The following is a 20,880-nucleotide window of genomic DNA, read 5'->3' as shown; positions in this document are numbered from 1 at the left end:
GGATGTATCAGTGAAGATTGCGAGAAACGTAGACAGCTCTACTCACACAACCTGCCACATTTCACCTCCGACCATGCCAGATGACGGCCAAAACACCTCTTCGAATGACGCTAACCTGAGCCAAACTTGGTATGTTAGCTATCAACCCTGCAAAGGTTGCAGATGCATTTTTTTTATGTATATATACATTTGACAAGTTCCGGTGTTTGCTACATACAGACAAACAAACAAACATATATACTGCACATACATATACATACATACTCGTACGCAAGTGAATGACATAGCCGATTCCATGTAATATCTACAGCACAGTACGGTGACGTCTTTTTGTGGTTTATCTTTGTTGTTACCAGACAGTTATATTAAACAACGTGAGATCCTCGGAGGTGCAGGTATTAGTGAAAGCTGTATCACACTCCTCCAGTTCAATGAGCTGCACACAATCGTGTGGTGTCAGCAAGAAGATAACATAATTGTATTAACTCCTCGAATTATGTGACGTATTCTTTTTGTTTGTTCTTGCTATCTGCAGACAAGTTCATAATTCACAGAGGTGCCCTTATGTAGTAAAGGTGTTAGTCAGACAGGTATCTAACGCCCTTTGTTCGAAAAGTCTGTTTCAGACTAAAATAAGTTTTCTGTTAATAGCAAGAATATAGCTGAAAAAGAATTCATGTTACTAAACAGTTTGCGAGAGATTTGGAACTGGAGGCAGTGACGTAGCGAGGGGAGGAGACAGGGACAGGCGGGAAAATACTGCCTTCTAAATATTTCGAAGGAAATTTGTTATGCATTGCAATTTGTCACGATAGATAGATAGATGGATAGAGAGAGAGAGGGGGGGGGGCTACCATACGTGCTGTGCGTTACACGTTTGGTTCATAATTCGTATGTTTGTTCATAATATAACTAGGCATCAGTACTGTCACTACTTCAAGAGGTAAAGTCTTACTCTATTTTGACCTTCATCCTTCATTTACGTAGATTTTTTTGGTTTTCTCAAATATCTGTTGACATTTACCCCGTACTTCCGAGGAGTGATAGCAGGAAACCTCAGAGCTTTTATGAACCTTAAAAAACATAGTGGAGGTTGAGAAACACTAGCAAGGCATTATGTTGAAGGCAGTGGTATAAACCAGGAAAGTCCAGAGAAATCTAGGAAACACTTTGAAGGGGAAGCACACTACCACAGCGAAGATGGCCTTACATAATGAAGCAGAGTTTAAATATGTAAATATGGTGAAGATACATATAGAATAGATAGAAACGTTGTGAATGAATAACAGTCAAAGTGAGGAAGCATATTATATTTACTGAGGCACTCTAAAGCAGTTAGGGGAGGCGGTGGCCGAGTCAGTAGAGAGGTGGTGTGCTGTCTCATTAGACAAGTTCAGATTCCAGGTAAGGCAGCAAACAGTTTGATTTGAATGTCGATAAAGTAGATTTTACTGATCTACCATAAGACCCACCAACATGTAAAGACATCCCGTTAATACCAATACAGCCCTAACACCAATGGACTACGAGTGTAAGCGCTCAGGCGGTGACATGTAGAAGTATATGGTATGTACCAGGATTGCTGGGCCTCAGGGAACCGGCTTTAAAAGCCAATGCCTAGAGTCGGACGCATTAAAAAAATTTAATAAATAAATTTAAAAGTTTCTCAAGTCTTACTACAGTACCAAGTCTAGAGAAAGTAGTGTTCTCTGGGAATTTTAACCTGGTACTAATGTGAAGAGATATGAACCTTTAAATATCATCTGTTAGTGGATATGATACTACTCTTAATATCGACATATACAACGAAATTTGCAAACTCAGTAATAATACTGCGGGTTGATAAACGACATATGATTGTTTTGAGCATGATGTTACGTGGGCTTTGGTAAACTGGGAGGTGTTCTTCCAGAAAATATATGTCGCTTGACTGTTCTTCCGTGAAGAATTATTGCAACGCTGCAACAGCAAAGTTTATACATATTGCTTTATTGCAGCCAAGTATTTATAAGGCATAAGCTGCTATATTCTCAGAGTCAGCAAACTGTTACATAGCCTATGATTTCATCATCCTTTGTGTAATTTTAACGCACAGTATGCTGCATGTTTGATCACGAGCGTGTTCTGCCTCAGTCCCCCCCTTCTACCGTTATAGTAGAGTAAGTTGTCCTTTCTGTTGTTCAGTGTAGGATTGTCAACTCTTTGTCCCCATGGCTTCATTTGCGCGTCCTTCTTACAAGTTGTATCAAGCTCTGCTGGCCCCTATATAATGAGCTCAGTCTCTGCATCATTGCCACTTAGATCTACTCCTCATTTTGTTCACATCTCTGTCCTCCCCTGTACAGTTATTGTTGTGAGTTCTCAGGAAGTCTCCAACCATCTAGCAGCTGTGTAATTTGAGTATAACTGTTATTGCATTTTTTCTTGTACTGTGTAGCATAAGGTGTTAATTCTTAGGCCTAGTAAGGTTTTTGTGATTAATGTAAGGGTCAGTCAGTTTTAATATTATTTTGTATCTGTAATACTTTATCTTGCATTAACTGAGCATTACCCAGTGTATTTTCATTTTATCAGGGCTGACTTAGGTAAATTTACTCTTGCTAATTTCATGTTAATAGAGGCTATTGCAGTTAACCATATATTTAGCCTGTTTTTTGCCATTACATTATCCTTCTGAGTCCTGAATGTTTTGTTGTTAGTTTGAGCATTAAACTTTAACTTGTAATTTTACCTAACTCTTTTGTTTTGAACCTGGAACGTTACGGGACAGTAGTGATTTTTAGCATTCTCACTTTAAGTGTATATTATCTTTCTCTGTTCCATAACATAAATTTGGCGACCTCGCCAAGATATTCAGGATATTATCATAAGGATATTGCTTGATATTTTGTGACTGTTACTTATTCATGATGTCTACTATTACTACACTTGATGAAGCCAAAGATTTTTTGTCAAATGTGCAAACAGTGTGTGATGTAGAAAACAGAACAAAGAATGAACTTAAGCTTGTTGCTCAACAACTGGGAATTGCTGTTCGCTCTCATCATTCTAAAGATTAAATTGTTGACATGATTAATGAAAGCTTGTTTAATGTAACTCCTCCAAATGAGCAAACGCAGATTGAATTAGCTAAGTTACAGCTAGCCCTGCAGGAGGCTCGCATTAAGGAGGCACAGATACAGGCTCAGGCACAAGTTGAACTTGCCAGGATTCAGGCAGACCATGAGTATCGCATGAAACAAGGTGGAACTGGATCATCTAGCTCTGATGATTTTGATGTGGCTAAAAATGTTAAACTTGTCCCTCCTTTTAATGAATCTGATTTAACAAAGTATTTTCAGTTGTTTGAGAGGGTAGCTACAGGTTTTAATTGGCCCAAGGAGTATTGGCCAGTACTCCTTCAAACTGTTCTCACCGGTAAAGCTCAAGTAACTTATGCATCTTTGCCTCAGGATCAATGTGATAATTATGATGTAGTTAAGAGCTTGATTCTTAAGGCCTATGAGCTTGTTCCTGAAGCCTATAGAGTAAAATTTAGGACAACTTACAAGCAAGATAAGCAATCCCATGTTGAGTATGCAAAAATCAAAGAAGATCTGTTAGAGCAGTGGTTAAATTCTAAGAATGTGGATTCTGATTTTGGTAAATTTAAGCAGATGATTTTGCTGGAGGATTTCAAAAGGTGTATTAATAAAGATGTAAGCCTATATCTAGATGAGAAAAGAATAGATAATTTGTCTGATGCTGCAGTTTTAGCTGATGAATATGTTCTCACTCACAAGAGATATTCTAGAGAAAAAAGGAAAGCTGAGAGTAAGTAAGTTGCCTCTACTCAGAGTACAGGTAACAGGAAAGAGAATAAAGATGATGTTTCTCAGGAAGTAAATACCAGCTTCACCTCTAGATTTCAGAAAAGTAAATGTACTTATTGTAGTAAGCTTGGTCATACTACGGAGAAATGTTTCAGGAGACAGCGTGATGTGAACAAAAAGGAGTCTTAAAATATTCAGTCAATTGGTCTAGTGTCCACCCTTGAGAGTTCCCAGAATTCTTTAACTGAGTTAACTGAACCTGCTTTGAGGGGTAACTTAAATTCTCATAATGGAGCTCCTCTTTTGAGCAGTAACGTGGGTGACACTCTCAAGAGTTCATGTGCTAATTTCCTGTCTGATGGTTTTGTCAGTCCTCTGGACAGTAACGACAGGAAATCAGTTCAAATATATCGTGATACAGGTGCTTGCCAATCCCTTATGCTGACCAGTGTTCTAGGCTCTAATGTTAATTCCTCTGATGAAACTGTAATCTTACAAGGTGTAGGGAATAATTACTTCTCTGTCCCTCTGTGCAGAGTGAATTTAGAGTCTGGTTTTGTTAATGGTTCCGTTATGGTTGGGTTGGTTGAGACACTCCCAATGTCAGGTGTAACTTTCTTACTTGGAAATGATATTGGTGGAAGTCAAGTGTGTCCAGCTCCTCAGTTGTCTAGTGAGCCAGTGGCTGCGACCCAGGATTGTGATGTCCCTGATGTGTTCCCTGCATGTGCTGTCACTAGGGCTAAGTCTAAAGTTACTGGTGATTTAGAGGATAATGATGATGATGATGTTATCCTAGCTGACACTTTTCTTGCTAATTTGGACCACTCACCAGATGAGGCAGTACCCCGTAGTGTTGATAATTTGTCTCGTCAAGAGTTGGTTGAGTTGCAGGTTGCTGACCCTGAGTTGAAAGGTCTAGCTAACTCTGCTTGCAGTGAGGAAGAGTCAGTTGGTGCTTCTACTTGTTATTATATAAAGTCAGGAGTACTTATGAGGAAGTGGAGACCCCCAACAGCATCAGCCGACTGTGAATGGGAGGTTGTACATCAAGTTGTCATCCCTCGTGTTTGTAGGCAGGATATCATTAGAGTGGCTCATGATTCCAGTTTGGCAGGACACCTTGGAGTGAGGAAGACTGTGGCACGCATTTTGAAACACTTCTACTGGCCAGGTATCTTCAGGGATGTTTCCTGGTATTGTAAGTCTTGTCACACCTGTCAAGTTGTGGGGAAGTGTAATCAGACCGAAAAGGTTGCACCTCTAGTTCCCATTCCTCCTTTTGAGGTGCCTTTCACCTGTGTGTTGGTGGATATTGTGGGCCCTCTTCCTAAGACTTCTTCAGGATTTTCTTATGTGTTGACCCTGATTGATATGGCTACTCGTTATCCTGAAGCCATTCCACTTAGAAATATCTCAGCAAAGAACGTGGTTAAGGAAATGCTAGGGTTCTTCACAAAGTTTGGTCTGCCCAAGGAGGTACAGTCAGACCAGGGAAGTAATTTCATGTCAAATGTTTTCAAGCAGTCTCTGAAAGAGTTGGGCATCACCCAGATCACGTCTTCAGCTTACCATCCCCAGACCCAAGGAGCGTTGGAGAGATATCATCAAACACTCAAATCGATGCTCAAGAAATACTGTTTGGAACATCAGAAAGACTGGGATAAAGGTCTTCCATTCGTTGTGTTTGCTGCAAGAGAATCTCCAAATGAATCACTGGGCTTCTCACCTTTTGAACTACTGTTTGGCCATGAAGTAAGGGACCCCTCAAGCTACTCAAGGAATGCTGGCTGTCGAAGGAAGATGACATAAACCTGCTGGAGTATGTGATGAAGTTCAAAGAACGGCTGTCCACTGCTTTACAGCTGGCGCGAGAGAATTTAGGAGCTGCTCAGGAGAAGATGAAGACTTGGTATGATAAGAAGTCCAGGTTACACCACTTTCAGCCAGGAGATCAGGTTTTGATTCTGCTACCGGTACATGGGCAACCTCTTCAAGCCAAGTTTAGTGGTCCTTATTTCGTGGAGAAGAAACTCAGTGATGTCAACTATGTCATCGTCACACCAGATCGTAGAAAGAGCAAGCAACTTGTCACATCAACATGCTAAAGTTATATCACAGGTGGGACGAAAATAATCCAGTCTGCACTGTAGCTGTTCCACCCGAGTCTGCAAGTGAAGTTCTCCCATGCAGTATGAGCCTGAGTGATAGTTTGGGGAAGAATCCTGATATCATGAATGATCTCCAGACTAAGCTTTCTCATCTACCTCCCGAGGAAAGGCAGGAGTTTTCGGCATTACTGCAGGAGTACCCGCAAGTGTTCCATGCCACTCCAGGAAGAACTACTGTGTTGATGCATGATGTCGATGTTGGAGACGCAAAGCCAATTAAACTGCCTCCTTACCGTGTGAACCCAGTGAAAGTTCCTCTCATCCAGAAGGAGCTTGGCTACCTGTTGGACCACAAGATGATTGAGCCCTGTCAGAGCGAGTGGAGTTCTCCTGTCACTCTGGTCCCTAAGCCGGGTGGGTCACAGCGGCTTTGCATCGACTACAGACGTGTTAATCAGATAACCAAAACAGACACTTACCCTCTCCCTCGTGTGGAAGATTGCATAGACAAGATCGGAAAGGCTAGGTACATAAGTAAGTTTGATTTGTTAAAGGGATACTGGCAAGTACCTATGACTGAACGTGCTAGCGAGATCTCATGTTTTGTAACACTAGGAAAGAAAATGTTATTGCAGATTGCTTATCTAGACTTTAGTCAGATTGTTTTAGAGTAATAAGAAATTTCCTTTGTAAATTTCTTTTTCTTTGTGGGGAGGTGTTACATAGCCTATGATTTCATCATCCTTTGTGTAATTTTAATGCACAGTATGCTGCATGTTTGATCACGAGCGTGTTCTGCCTCAGTCCCCCCCTTCTACCGTTATAGTAGAGTAAGTCGTCCTTTCTGTTGTTCAGTGTAGGATTGTCAACTCTTTGTCCCCATGGCTTCATTTGCGCGTCCTTCTTACAAGTTGTATCAAGCTCTGCTGGCCCCTATATAATGAGCTCAGTCTCTGCATCATTGCCACTTAGATCTACTCCTCATTTTGTTCACATCTCTGTCCTCCCCTGTACAGTTATTGTTATGAGTTCTCAGGAAGTCTCCAACCATCTAGCAGCTGTGTAATTTGAGTATGTTATTGCATTTTTTCTTGTACTGTGTAGCATAAGGTGTTAATTCTTAGGCCTAGTAAGGTTTTTGTATTAATGTAAGGGTCAGTCAGTTTTAGTATTATTTTGTATCTGTAATAATTTATCTTGCATTAACTGAGCATTACCCAGTGTATTTTCATTTTATCAGGGCTGACTTAGGTAAATTTACTCTTGCTAATTTCATGTTAATAGAGGCTATTAGTTAACCATATATTTAACCTGTTTTTTGCCATTACATTATCCTTATGAGTCCTGAATGTTTTGTTGTTAGTTTGAGCATTAAACTTTAACTTGTAATTTTACCTAACTCTTTTGTTTTGAACCTGGAACGTTACGGGACAGTAGTGATTTTTAGCATTCTAACTTAAAGTGTACATTATCTTTCTCTGTTCCGTAACAAAACTCTTAGCAAAAGAATATAAGGGAAAGGGATTCTGAGTATAGATATTATTTAAACGTAAATTTACAGAATTACCAGGTCAAAAGGCTGGTAATCAAGGTAAGGGGGCCATTAGTCATGAACAAGGGGCTAACACTCAAGGTCAGGTAATTAGCAGTCACGATCACAGGGAATTCGGGATGATAAAACAAAGGATAAACAGAAAAGGTCAGTATGAATGGAACTTGGCAGTAAACAAACCTGTCTCAGGAAGCTTGCTTAATCACAGATGCTTTGGAAAATTGGTGGCCCTTGCCTCCCCTCCAAAAAAATAATAATAATAATGATAATAATAATAATAATAATCGCTGCTAACTCGAGGTGCTGGATGTTTCTTTAACTCACTCTTTAGGTGGGGTCTCCCAGGCTACACAAAATCGTCCAGCAGTATCAAGAAAAAATATGGGAAGTGGTCATCATACTGGAAGAAGATGATGTAGATAAATGTGTATAGACAGTTCAACCGCCATTAAAATAAACAGCCAGTTAATGCGAACTCTTGATTTTCCCTCGTGAACACGACTCGCAGCTGATTGGATGTCATATCCGGGTCCCCAGTTGTACTGTTATGTGAACATACACAAGAGGATAAAAATGGCCGCGAGTTTGGTCGACACAAGACACCAACAAAGGCTCTTTCAGTTACTACCTAGGTGATCTAACCAATGCACCATGGAGTCCCCAAACCCTTACACATTAACTTGGCCTAAACTTATCACTCATTCATCTCAAATGGTGAGCTGTAACAAGATATTAACACTAGAATATGAAGCAAGATACGAAGAAATGCAATGGCAGGGATACAGAGCAGTAGTAATGTCTTAATTTGCCACGGAGCTGTAACATGACATTAGATAATAGTGCAAATCACAAATCACAAAGAAATTCTGTAATAAGAGTATAGACCCACAGTACAGGCTTATTCTGTCACTAAGTTGTAAAAAGACATTAGTACAAAACACGCTGGCGTCACCAAGAGGAACCACGGAAAGGATATGGAGCCGTAATGCTGTCCCATTTTGCCACTGAGCTACAGAAAAGTGTCAAGTCCAAAATATCGTGCTAGTCGCGAAGACGTGTTATAAACTGGGTGTAGAGCCGTTGTATGTGGAATCAATCATTTTGTCGCAGAACTATCTATCTATCTATCTATCTATATCCCGACGCCCTAATCCCGCAAAGGGTGGCCGCAGACAAAACGCCTCCAATCTTTATTTCAGTCAAGACTAGCACATCCAGCTTTCTTCTCACAACCATTCTCCAAGTCTCCTCCTTTTTAGCCTCAATCGTACTACATCCACAGACCCAATGTTCAGGGTTCGAGGATAATTCATTCCCCCCTCCCTTTCGATGTCCTGTCTCACTGCAGGAACTTAAAATACAGAGGGGGTCCCTAGTTCCCTCACCCCGTCCCTTTTAATCACCTTTTAAAACACGAAGGGAATACGGTGGCAGAATCCTTCCTAACACAACCTGGTGGTAGCACCATCCTATAGCGCGGCCAGATTGTGTCTCCCTTCCCCCGCCACAGGGGGATAGAAAAAGATGCAGCAAATTATTCCAACAGCAGCAGCAACAGAATTTTCATTGCCATTACCATTACGTTATCACTGTCATCATCATCATCATCATCATCATCATCATCATCATCATCAGTCATTCATCGTTGATAATTATCATCATCATCAGTCGTTCATCGTTAATCATTATCTTCACAACTCTCGTCTTCGACGTGCACCGCAAGACCAGCAATTAAAAATGCAAAAAAGTAATCTATGGAACCATCAGCTGGGTTATATATCTTCACTCTGTAAAGTCAGCACCAAAATTTACATGACAGATTTACTTTATAAAGTCTGTGGAGAGAGAAACAGAAGAGACCGAACTTTTGGTTTCCACTGCACATCCAAGGTTGCTCAATGGTGGTACAGTTGCTTTCCGATCTGTGTGTACCTTGAGTCTGGTGGACGTATAGCTGGTGTTATGTCCTTTCATATGTTTGCACCCTGTCTGTCCATACGAATGACGTATACAGACTCTATTGCACATAAACACAGCCATACGACCAAGGCCGTGCACACGTGGAGCGTTTAACCCTCCTCCCCATTTGGAAAGAATTAAAAATTCGAATGAAAAAAATGGTAGAAATGCAACTCATTAAATTAAATCCTGTTAAGAATGTTACGAGATAGAACAATAATAGTAAAAAGACTCAACCTCTCTGAAGTGCCCTAACTTCCAAGGTGCTCCAACCATTGATATCCACATTGCTTTCTCTTCCAAGGTTCTGTAGAGTTCAGTAGGTAAATTACCCTCAATGAGTGCCCTTTCAGTACTTTAGTCAGCTGCAGTACCTAAATTTAACGTATTGCGTTACTTAGATTGGTGGGTAATTAAGGCTCTCCGATCGGATTGAGATTGTGCAGGTTTACATCCGAGGGAAGGTTGGGGTTTACTGATCACGTAATACCACTCAGGGAAGAATGAGGTTGGTTACCCTCAACTTAAATGTCAGTACCAACTTGCCTAGCCCCTGGCTCCTACGCTCCTCATGGGGCAACACAGGAGTAGATGATGAATGAATGAATGAATGAATGAAATAAAGTGAATAAACTGTTATGATTTTTTTTCAACCCCCCTCCTCTTTCAAAACTCCAGCGCACGGCCCTGCAGATGACCCTTCCACTGTCGCATGCGTCGCTTTCACTACAGACACCCCTCATGGTCCTGGAGAGGAATTCCATTATGTGGTGGCACCGATTTAATCGGGAGATGATGTTGCCTGATTATGCAAACATTTCTCAACTTCTTTCGTGTCCTCCTTATCCCTCAAAAGGACGATTGTGAACTTCGAAAATAAGGCAACTTCAGCCGACAGCCCACTGGGCTCACATTTCAGGTAAAACTAGTTCTACAGCTAATACTACTGCTGATATACCCTATCCTAATTCGTACTTTGCCAGGAAACGGCAATGTTATTTCTGGCTTTCATTCTCCCTCCGAGAAGAGGGAAAGGTTTAGTGAGCTCTGGGCCAAGAATTGTCTACGGTATTTATTAATCTATATATCCATTGGCTGACGGCCCACACATCTAAATGTGTTTGTTGTCCCTACTCAGGAGCGACCCACGCCAAGTTTGTGTACACCGGTAAACAAGATCGTCTAAGGAAGCGTGAATTGAATAAGCCATATACTTACGCTTGTACTGCCAGAAAAATAAAACTGTCTGGAGACAGCAAGAATATAACAAATTCAAGCTTACACTCACAGGTAAATGTGACTGGTTAGAGGTAGCAAAAATATATCAAACCCACACTTATACGATAAATCCTCCTCCAGGACACCGAATGTGTCAAGCCGTCTCTGTACAATCTTTACTCCTGCGCAGGGAATGACTTTGTGAAAAGATCTTATTCACCTCTGTATGGAGTACTACTTTCGAAAGTTCACTACATACAACCTTTCTAAACGGTGATGTCAAAGGTTTTTCTTCTCACGAACTCTCCTCTTAGCGACTCCATTCTGTCTCTGTCTCTCTCTGTCTCTCTCTGTCTGACTGTCTGTCTGTCTGTCTGTCTGTCTGTCTGTCTCTCTCTCTCTCTCTCTCTCTCTCTCTCTCTCTCTCTCTCTCTCTCACTCTTCGCCCCAGTACTGCATTTTTATCCCACTACCATCGCCATTTCAATGGCCATAGTTCTTCCGGACTGTTTACTTGCATTTCTCCTCCATTACGGCGGGCGCGTTACACCCGTCTGGGAATGCACCCTCACTGCATTTCTCTCCATCTATCTAATGGAAGAGTTGACCGATACTCTCATTCAGTCATATATGAAACAAGTCAGCTCTGGGACTGTCTTCCCCAGTCTGTATTTCCCTCTTCTTATGAGCTTCAGTGTCTTAAAAGCAATGTGTTCAGGCATCTCAAAGTGACTATTCGATGTTGGTGTTTTTTTTTTCCTTCCTGAAAATAAACAGTTGCAGACTTATAGCCTTTACTTTTCTCTTCATCGCATTACTTAAAAAATACAGGTAAACAAACTTGTCTGGAGGTTGCAAGAATTAAAGCAGTAGACCCTTGCTTATACACCCAGGTATAGAATATTGTCTGGAGGTAGTAAGAAAGTAACAGACTTACATTTATACTTACATGTAAATATCTCCATGCTTCTTTCTCAAATCGTCCAATTGCTCTTGAATGCTCTTAGTAGTAAGGGGGATATAGCCGACCAGAGGCAGACCCCACCTGCCTGATGGAGAGAAGCAGAAGAATACTTTTATATTTGTCGACGGCGCACGGGTCTTAGGCACGTCCACACGCGTCCTCGAACATCTGTTGACAACACAGTTGGCAACATGTTTGGAAACATGTATGCAGCAGTATTTTGACAGATGAATGTAAATTTGTTTCGGTGCAGCTTCTAACCTACTGGCACCAGAGGTGATGGCATAAGTGTATACATACGAGGGAGCTGAGACTTCACCATAATGTTGCCAACATGATCTGGTCGCTGCTGGTCGATTTGTAGCTTGTTCGGAATTGTGTTGTTTACATGTTACCAGCACTTGTTCAACCACACGTTTGGACGTGCCCTTAAACTCCTTCGATGCACACTCAGCTGAATAAAATAGTCCGGCGATAGCAAGAATATTCTTTTAGAACTCCCAGTTGAATACAATAAATTTGCGTTCATTATATTACTAGACTTGTTCAGATCATGACAGGTTTAATGGTATAGATACTGACTCTTTCAACAAGGATATCCCAAGGAGCTTGTGATGGGTTGGGGGAACATCAGTTTTGACCAACAGGCTACACATTACCGTCATATCTGACCAGCTAATGAGAATTATATATATATAAAGTTATTGAATGTGCTTTAGAAAATTTATCTTTGTTTACTGAGGAATGAAAATAACCTTTAAAAGCAAAACTTTTAATTTATTTTGCTATAGCCTTTGGGGCAGAATATTTCAAGCTTTCACCTACGCATATTAAACATAATTATCAATTTTTATATACTCCTTAGTTTCTGTTAGTATTGCACAAAACAATCAGTACTGATATAGTCCTTCCTGCTGGACCTAACGTTAAGTAAAACTTAAGTACGGTAACTGATTTTAATTTAATTGAGGGATAACCAAAACTTATATATGGTTCAGTAAAACCAATTAATTGAGTTCCGTGTGGATTTTTATCTGCAGACTGGGTTAAACTAATACCAATATTGTCATCTTCAACAGCAACTTCATTCCTATTCTGACCAACAGTATGTACTTTTTATCAACTCTGAGCCAAACACTGGGGATGTGATCCTCTTACCCCCCACCAGATCGGGCCATCCCTGACTCACCTTTCAATTGTAAACACAGTCCAGTTGCTTGAGAGACAAAAGGATAGGACTGTGTTCCACCTGAATGCCAAGATGTTCAACTTTTATACCAAGTAAGTCATCTTGTATGCCCGAACGTGCATCATGCACGTCAAAACATTAAATCTGTATGCCAAACTGTCCAATACGTATGCCACAAGTTAAACTTATATACCATTATGATTATCATACTTGACAAAATGCTAAACTTGTTTGGCAACATGTAGTCATTATTACAAGCAATGTCTTGGCATTAATTGCATTTAATTGTGCAACTGTTCCACACATGACTTTCAGAAAATGTGGATTAGGCTAAATCCTTGTCCTCAAAATTCATGGGTACTGGAAGCACAGAGCGCTGTAATGCTTTGCTAGAAGTGTGTTTGTATGTGTATGAACAGGATAATTCAAAGATTTTATCAGATTTTAACCAAACTGGGTGAAAATGTTGGGCATCAGCCAAGGAGAAAATGCAGTGCTTTTGAAACTGTGGATCAACTGTTAATGTCAGTGAGTAAAGTCTGCTTAAACTGTTTTCATCCGAATTATACCAAACGTGATGGAAGGGATAAGAATGAGATTAAAACAGCGGGAGTCAGTTTTCAGAACTATCAGTCAAAGCTCGTCATGTCATAGGGCAAGATCAAATATCGTTCATGTGCGTCTGTGTATGAAATGAAAGTTTTGACATGATCTGGACCAAACTTGGTGGAAGAGTCGAGGGTCAGCCAGAGACTGACTTATTTACTGAGAACAGTAGGTCAAAGGTCAAGGTCGCACTGCAATGGCAATGGGAACATTGACAAACTGAGGAGCTGCCAGTGATTACCGGGTAATTTAATTAGGAAATTGGTCAACTCTTAACTCGTACAGTAACATATTTTCTAAAATCCCTTCCATGATATTTAATGATGAAAATGTATAACTTCTTCAGTACCGTAATCACTGGTTATTATACCTCTTTTCTATACCGTATATGATTTATTGAGTAAAATGCTGCAAAACAGTTCCTAGAATGGATAAAACGACAATAGTCCGTTAGCATTCGTCACATAATATTAGAAATCTTGCTGCATGTTTAATATGAAACACTTATCATATAGTTATCACAGAGATTAATGTTTCCCCTGGCAAATGCTGAAGAGAAAGTATCGACTATTAGTAAAAAAGAAAAAAAAATCATGAAGTCGAATTCATGTGAAGACGAAACCGCCAACTGAAATCGCAAGTACCTATGTTATATATATATATATATATATATATATATATATATATATATATATATATATATATATATACCTAGGCTGTTTCCCCCAAGGAAAGGGAGGTAGCCGAGACAGGACGACACACTCCCCAATTACTCATCCATTCAAACACATTCATTCGCATCTTAGCCCCAAGGGGTGAACGAACAGATCCTCACCGCACCACCCGCACAAGGGTCAACTGCGCAATGCAATCAGTGACATCCGCAGCAGGCCCCAACAGCAGATATATATATATATATATATATATATATATATATATTCCTAGGCTGCTTCCCCCAAGGAAAGGGAGGTATTTATATATATAGATAGATAGATAGATAGATAGATAGAGAGATATAGATATAGATAGATAATGAATGGAGGAAGGAAAAACAAAGGGGAAAAAAAATATGTGCCTAAAGGCATCCTCCATTCATAAAATATTAACAACTGGATTTGAATTGAAGTGGATTTAATGTTTGTGGGAAACAACTCCCAGGAAGTGAATTCCAGAGAGTAGTAGTTCTGGGCATAAATGAATTTTGATAAGCAGAGGTTCAGCATTGCGGGGGAGAGAGTGTGAATTCATGGGCTCTTCCAGCTGCCCGAGTATTTCGGGAGAAAATGTGAAGGGAAGGAACAATTGAAGCCAGTTCGTCAGAACACTTACGGTAAAAATATTTATAAAATAATGCTAAAGAAGCAACATCTCTACCTACTGAAAATGGAGGAAGGTCTTGCGTGATGGCAGGATTATATATTAATCTAATGGCTTTATTTTGAATTTTGTCCAACTGCCTCAATGCAACCGCTCCACATCCACTCCACAGTGGTGAACAGTATTCGATCTGAGAACGCACATGACTTTTGTATATTGTGGCCATCTGCACGTCAGTGAAGAACTCACGAACTCTGTACATAAGTCCCAATTTTTTTGAAGCATTTTTAGCATAAGCTGTCCAGCTTAGATTGGGGTTTAGAGTAACACATAGGATATCAATTGTAGTGGATATAGGAATATTGACATCATTTAAAACTAAGTGAGAGTCTGAGGGATTCTTTCTGTTGGAGAAATTAATGCCTTTAGTTTTCTGAGCATTAAATGAGACCAGATTTGTTTGTCCCCATTGATTAATTTTAGAAAGGTCCTGGTTCAGAGAAATTGCTGTGTTTGTTTGGTTATTTATAATATCAAATTGTGTAAAGGAGGTACTAAATGTGAAAGAACTATGAAGGGTCGAGTCATCAGCATAAGAGTGTATTGGGTTGTGAGTGACAGATAGGAGGCCATTTATATGAATAAGAAAGAGGGTTGGAGCCAAAACTGATCCCTGAGGTACGCCAGCATTTATTGGATGAAACTGAGAATAAATACCATCTACCATGACTCGTATTTTTCTATTATGAAGATAAGAAGAAATTAGAGGAACCAGTGATGCAAGGCCGTAGTGTGACATCTTAGACAATAAGGCCCGGTGCCATACTCTGTCAAATGCTTTTGATATATCTAGTGCTATTGTCTGTGTTTCACCATGTTGGTCTATTGTTTTGTTAATCTGATGGATAAGAAGGCATATAATGTCTACAGTTGAACGTTCTTGTCTAAATCCATACTGCCGATCATTGATTAATTTATTGATTTGAAGATGCTTGATTGTGTGTTTGTTAATTACCGTCTCAAAAACTTTACCAGTAATGGAAGTTATTGCAATTGGTCCCGGAAGACAATAACAACAACAACAAAACCTGGTGCCTAACAGCATCTGATCTCTATTAATATTTTGCAGTCAAACGACTTTGTGTTAGTATTATATATAGGCATATACTGTATGTCTGAAAACTTTGATTAAAAATTATATTAAATGACACGGCTGAGAGTGTCAATAATTACTTTATGATAAGACCAAATTTTGTCAGGAGGTTTAGACGGTACATTAGGTTAGTTTAGTGATTCCCTTCAACTTTACCAGACTGAAGCTTTTTTTCATTTTACTGAGAAAGTTTGTTCATAAAAATATATTCATGAACAAAGTGGTAAAGAAAACACGTACAAAACAGTAGTTTAGTTGACTTTACTTTTATTTTCCAATTTAAATTACTTGGTGAGAATTGGCAACTTTTTGTGTTTGTGAATGCTCCCATCTAAACAGATTTTATTCACTTTAGATGAACCTTAGTGGAGAGATTCAGAATGAGGGACGAAAGAAAAGTATTCGATTTTGGCAACAACCAGTAAGAGGTCAAGGTCGTAAGGCACGGCCATTGATCAAAGTCACATTGCAAGCTCATTAAACTAAGACCAAACTTAGGGCAATATTTGAGGATAAGGCAATGACAAAAGGATTCGAGTGTAAAAACACTCAGTATGAGAACAAAATCACAAAGCCAGGTCACAGTCTGGCCTGTTATGTCCAACTATGAGCAAAATAACAAATGCAGTCTTTTTATGATTTGGACAAAACCTAGTGGAACGACTTAGAGTCAGCCATGGGGTGACCTATTGTTTTGAGAATAAGAGATCATAGGTCATAATCATATGGAAAGGTGAAAAAAAAAAAAAATCCATTTTAGGCCAACTTTGGTGAAGGATTTATATTAACGCGTGGATAATGGGATAAATCTTCTGAGCTGTTAAAGGTCAAGGTCACAGGGCAAGGCCAAATGTTCGACACTACAGTAAACAGATTTCATTCGAATCGAACTAAAGTTAGTGCAAGGACTGAAGGGCAGCCAAGGGCGAAGAGATTTGGTTTTAAGAACAACTCGCTGAGAGGATGTCGAGTCACTTCCTATCTTCAAAAATGATTCATAACTCGGGAACCGGTGGCCGGATTGGACTGAATATTGTTTTATTCTTCAAGTTAGAGCATTCTAGCAATACTTTGCTCTAACAAAAATTCGCACTACATGGGCCGTGTTTGCTGTGTTATTGTAACAAACCAACCAACAAACAAACAGAAATCGGATCATTATATATAGAGATTATACTATACCATTATACTACACAATTTTAGGAGGATAAGGAGGAGGGAATGAGATGCGAGAGATTGATAAACGTCACTCCTCCCTTGTGTCATGCTGGTAATTTCAACGTCGGCCCAAGGACGAATCCATCCCTTGCACTGAAGGCAAATACTAAATTTGAAACAAAAGGCCAGAAATGAGTCATAACTCGGGAACCGGTGGCTCGATTGGCCTAGAAATTGTTTTATTCTTCAAGTTAGAGCATTTTAACGGTACCTTGTTCCAACACAAATTTTGCGCTACAAGCGCCGTTTTTGCTGAGTTACGGTAACAAGCCAACCAACCAACAAACGTACAGAAATCGGATCATTATAATATAGATAAGGTCAAAGTACAGGGTCATAAAGCAAGATCAACTGAGTTCTGAGTTGATATGAACCAAATGGTGGAGGGTTTAAGAGTCAGATGAAAACTACGTAAACTGATTATGAGCACAAGAGGTCGAAGGCCAGAGTCACAGAGCAAAGCTCCGCTGTTAGACCAATTGTAGAACTTGTTGCTTCAGACTGTACGGTACGTGCACCTTGTATTTACGTGTTATTCAAAGATAATTTATTCAGCTCAGGAAGGAATTGTAACTGAATGGGTTAGATAGCCTCCATTAATCCAAGATTAGAAGGAAAGCTTTAAATGAACAAATTACATGCAGCCTCTGTTAACCCCATTCCACCAAGAGGGCCTTGTATGTGTGAGGAATAATACAATGGATTTCACCTAACCTCACTTAACCTATCCTAACCTGAACTGAACTCACCCAGCCTTACAGAACCAAACCTTACTAGCCTCATATAGTTTAACTTCACCTAACCTGACCACACCCAACCTAATATTACCTATCTTGACCTCTCCTAACTGAACTTCATCTAACTTGACCTAACCTAACCTAATTTCACCCAACCTAACCTAAACTAACCTTACCATACCTAACCAAATCTCCCGTCACCTAACCTAACCTAAACTAACCTAACTTAACTTCACCCAGTCTAACCTAATATAACCTTACCTGAACTAATGTAATCGCAACGCTTAATCTAGCCTACATAACCTGACCTGACTTTACCTCACCTAGCCTAACATAGCGTAACCCAGCCTAACACGTAAGACATAACTTCACCTATCCTTACCCAACCCCACCCCACCTGATCTAACCTAATGTAACTTCACCTCATCTGATTTAGCTTCACCTGGTGGAAGTCCTGAAGGTTTCTTGAGGAAGGCGAGCCATAAAAGCAGCATCAGCGCACCCCACAGCAACAACTCCACCACCATCTTGATCCAGCACACTCACTCGAACTCTATATAACTCCTAAACTCAGCGACTCCGGTGCACACCAACGTCGCTGGTCACTGACTCTGTTCTTCAGTTTTCTCTGTCCACTTTATAATGGTCTGTACTTCCTCTCTATTTGTCTTGAATGCTGAGCTGGAAGAAAAGAGTAACACTAAAATATGGAGCCAGTTACGATTCAGTGATATGAAAAGAGTGTTGAGTCGTGGTAATGTTTTTAATTTTTTTCCTATCACTGAGCCTGTAACAAGAAATAACACTAGAATACGTTATTATCAGAAGAAAGAGTTTTGGGAAGGATGTAAACCCATAATATTGTCTTATTCTTGCTGCTTTTAGAACCCTTATTTAGCTTAGCAAATACTTTTATGATCTGAGTTAAATACGGCCTTCATAAGCCCACTGTATTACTAGGGGGCTCTCCTAGGAGGAGTTAAAATACCTAGTGGAATCATGGCCAAATTTAATGTACGCCAGAGGACTGACGGAGTTAAGGTGGACGATGTGTCGCATTTTAAATGGTTTCGGAGATTCCTTAACATTTCTCCATTAGCTATGTGTTCACCACATCACACCTCGATATCCTTTAATATTACTGATGCAAACCCTGTCGATATAAAAATGATATAAACAACGTGCGGGTGTACAAAATGTTAAATTGTAAGTGGCAAGATAAAATCGCCGAGGGAGGGGTGCTTCAAAGCCTAGTAGAACGCAGTAACCCACCACTGAACGACTCCACTGGCGACTTGGTACTCCACTGACCCCATCACTTAACGTATTGTCACTGTGGATGGAGATAAGAACTGATAATACAGTACTGTGACACGCAACCCAGCATGATTCTCTCTCTCTCTCTCTCTCTCTCTCTCTCTCTCTCTCTCTCTCTCTCTCTCTCTCTCTCTCTCTCTCTCTCTCTCATCTACAATTTCTTTCTTAAATCTTTGAGTTATTACTTATTGTTATTTTGTCTATTGGGGCTAGCAATTTTGTTTACAGTAATAATTATGTACAACAATTATATACAGTTATATACTGGTCTGGATTCCCTCGCACTCTCCTCTTTGTCCTGAGTATAAGCATACAGAGAAGCATTCGTGGATATCAGCAAGTTTATTATGTACTGGTATCTAAAACAGCTTTTCCAGTCGTTGCTTCATGCCAAGACTCTCAGTAGCTATTCACACTTCTATTTCCGCTTCCACAGTCACCTTTTGCGGTGGCATTGTCGAAGGCACAAATCATTAAAAGAAATTGAAATGTTGGTGTGGGCTTGTTTTGCATTTACCATAATTGCCTCACCTCCATATATTAAAGGTTACACAAAAGAACTTGCACAAAGAATTACTTAAACATTGTATATATATATATATATATATATATATATATATATATATATATATATATATATATATATATATATATCCATCCATCCATCGTCCAATCCTACATCACCATATAAGGAGCGTAGGAGCCCGGGGCTAAGCAGTTGGTTCTGACATTTAAGATGAGAGTGACCAGCCTCACTCATCCCTGAGTGGCAAGCATTGAGCAATCAACCCCAACCACCCCTTGGATATAAACCTTCACCGGCTCAATCCGATTGGATCTCAATAATTACCCACTAAACCACCAGGCGCCAAAATTTTGTTATGTGGTTACCACCCAGCGTAGTAAATAGTTTTCTCGTGCACAGGAAACCATTTGGCTTGTCACTCGGTGTAGAGTCACCCACAGGCAGAAGGAAGAGGAAAGAATGAAGGAAAGAAAGACAGAAGAGGAAGTGCAAAGTCACCCGTGGGCAGAAGGACGAGGAAAGAATGAGGAAAGAAAGACAGAAGAGAATGGAAGGAAAGAAGGATGGAGAGGAAAAGGCAGACACACGAGAGCAGCACTACATAGAGTGAGTGGATGGTGAGAGCCCCCACCTACCACAAATATATATATATATACCTAGGCTGCTTCCCCCAAGGAAAGGGAGGTAGCCGAGACAGGACGATACACTCCCCATTTACTCATCCATTCAAACACATTCATTCGCATCTTAGCCCTAAAGGGGAGAACGGACAGATCCTCGCCGCACCACACCGCACAAGGGTCAACTGCGCAATGCAATCAATGACATCTGCAGCAGGGCCCGACAGCAGAACTGGTTTACCCCTGCCACATCATAGCGGACCCATCTCCTTACCCGCACCTGACCTGACTAGCTGATCAGACCAAATGCGGGAGAATATCTCCTAAGGGCTTCGTCATCACTTATTCATTCACAGTTTCTCTCCATTTATTTCTGTCACGCACAGCCACTCTTCCTTGCTCAACAGACATCCCTCTCACATCCAGCTCTCTCTTCACACTGTCCATCCATTGTATTCGTGGTCTTCCTCTCAGCCTTACACCTCTCACATCAGATCTAGTTATCTTTTTCACCAATCGCTCATTATCCATTCTCTCCATATGCCCAAGCCATCGCAAAACACTCTGCTCAACTCTACCAG

At 40.3% G+C, this 20,880-nt stretch overlaps 1 pseudogene; it reads right to left on the bottom strand.

The window, feature by feature from the left end:
* LOC145398653 (cytochrome P450 2L1-like) overlaps window positions 1–18,513 on the bottom strand; it is an 87,363-nt pseudogene extending 68,850 nt beyond the window's left edge.
* Window positions 18,514–20,880: the final 2,367 nt, after the last annotated feature.

This window comes from Coenobita brevimanus, chromosome 46, assembly GCF_032717465.1.
Source record: "Coenobita brevimanus isolate Jiangsu-jjx chromosome 46, ASM3271746v2, whole genome shotgun sequence".
NCBI classification, from domain to species: domain Eukaryota; kingdom Metazoa; phylum Arthropoda; class Malacostraca; order Decapoda; family Coenobitidae; genus Coenobita; species Coenobita brevimanus.
Note: the sequence above shows the minus strand (reverse complement) of the source record. Positions and strands in the feature narration are given on the sequence as shown.